Source organism: Pinus tabuliformis, chromosome 7, assembly GCF_031772625.1.
Source record: "Pinus tabuliformis cultivar Carrire ecotype Pingquan chromosome 7, CPIR1, whole genome shotgun sequence".
NCBI classification, from domain to species: domain Eukaryota; kingdom Viridiplantae; phylum Streptophyta; class Pinopsida; order Pinales; family Pinaceae; genus Pinus; species Pinus tabuliformis.
Genome location: NC_142293.1, coordinates 2,037,277,026 through 2,037,279,430, shown reverse-complemented (window position 1 = coordinate 2,037,279,430; position 2,405 = coordinate 2,037,277,026).

The following is a 2,405-nucleotide window of genomic DNA, read 5'->3' as shown; positions in this document are numbered from 1 at the left end:
TTCTCAAATTATAAGAGGTCTGGGGCAGACCAATTTTTTTTGGCTTTAAAGAATCTTTTCCTCTCAGCAAGTCCCAAAATCATTTTAATTCAAGAGACCATGCATGCCTCTTCTGTTGCAATTTCCTATTTCAGGAAGATGTTTCCATCATGGCACATAACTGCTTTGGAAGCTAATGGCCTTTCTGGAGGCTTAGCGGTGTTATGGGATCCTGATTGGATCAAAGCAAAAGCATATAGATGTCTGGCAGGCATCCTCATCTCCGCGCAAATTAGGGGGCGTAAATGTCCAATAAACATTTTGAATATATATGCGCCCTACAAGAACATATTGCCTTTCTGGGAGCAACTGTTCGCTTCAGAAATTTTTGACATTGAATTTTTGCTGATTGCCTTTCTGGGAGCAACTGTTCGCTTCATAAATTTTTGACATTGAATTTTTGCTGATTGCAGGGGATCTTAATGTCACTTTAAATATGAATAAAATATGGGGCATCAACAAGAAAAAGGATCCCCTTGCTAATAGAATAAAAAATGAACTCTTAATCCCCCTATGCCAATGCTATGGTCATCATAATGCTGGTGGCCGGATGACAGTTTATGAGCTGTAGTTTTTTCTGGCAAGTCTGTCTTGCATTTTTTGAGTTTATGCTCCTCGCTCATGCAACTCTTGATAGACCTATTTGGATCTTTTTCAGAATTATATGCAAATGTAATACTGCGACTCTTTATATACCTTATATAATACAATCTTGCTTTTTCGTCCTCAAAAAAATGAATTTGTATTTTAAATATCCTAATTCATGAACTAGAACATTTACGTTTTGATTTTACTTTTAATCTTAATTATGTTTGAAACCTTTTTTAGAAAATATTTTTTTACCAATCTAATAAAATAAAAAATAAAAAAATTTTGACCAATTGAATAAAGTTATTATCTCATCATTTCTTTTCAATTTACTTTAGCTCAATTAGACCCTTAATAATTATATATATTATTTAATTATAACTTCAATTATCTTTTTAATTTCTATTTATTTAACTTATTTATCCATTTAATTTGATTTTATTAATAAATTATACAAATTAAATATTTCAATCTCTATCTTTAATGAAATAAATATCTTTAATAATTATATATGCTATTTTAAATATTTCAATCCCTATCTTTAGTCAAATGAATATCTTTAATAATTATATATATATTATTTAATTATAACTTTAACTAAAATTTTAAGTTCTATTTCTTTAACTCAATTATCTAATGGATTTGAAATATTAGATATTAGAAATATCTTAAATATTTCAATCCCCATCTTTAGTCAAATAAATATCTTTAATAATTATATATATTATTTAATTATAACTTCAACTAACATTTTAAGTTTTATTTCCTTAACTCATTTATCCAATTGATTTGAAATATTAGATATTAGAAATTTTTTATTTTATAGGAAAGAAAGGTGCAAGAATTGAAGTAAAAATAGTAATGTAAATTTAACTAAAAAACAAAAACATAAAAATTGAAAAAACCAAAATTGAGATTAGTTAAATTCATCCATGTTTCACTATCTTATCCTTGAAAGTTAAGTAATGTTTTGATAGTATTTAAGCCAATGCAAGAGTTGGTTGATGAGGAGGAATTATTAAAGGTTCATGCTCATTCAATAGAAGATGTTGTAAAAATATTAAATATAGGAAATTAGTTTATATTTCATAATATATAATGTTAATTCATGCAAAATTAGTTGATAAAAAATTTAATTTTTTAAAGTGGAATGTTGCTTTCTTTTTAAAATATAATGTATAAGATTATTTAAATTCATGTATTTACTTTATAAAAATTTTAATTTTTTAAAATGGAATGCTGTTTTTAAAAAAAAATATAATGTATAAGATTACTTAAATTCATGTATTTACTTTACTTTCTATATTTTTCAATGTTAATTTTATATTTTTTGGAAAAATGTCTTGAAATTCGTTGAGATTCTTAACACAATCAACCATTTTTCTTTGAGAGTGAAATAAATATCTTTAGTAATTATATATATATTATTTAATTATAACTTCAAGTAATTTGTTAAGTTTTATTTATTTAACTCATTTATCCATTTGATTTGAAATATTAGATATTAAATTCTTTTTAATTTTATAGGAAAGAAATGTACAAGAATTGAAGTAAAAATAGTAATGTACATTTAATTTAAAAACCAAAACATAAAAATTGAAAAAACCAAATTTGAGCTTAGTTAAATTCATATAAAAAGGAGAATTTCAATATGCAAATGAAGAATTTCAATATATAGATATTTTTTTATACTAAACTCTTAAAAAAATTATAAATTTAAATAATTGATCTAGTTAATAATATAATAAACTTAATTAAATATAGTCATAAACTAATAT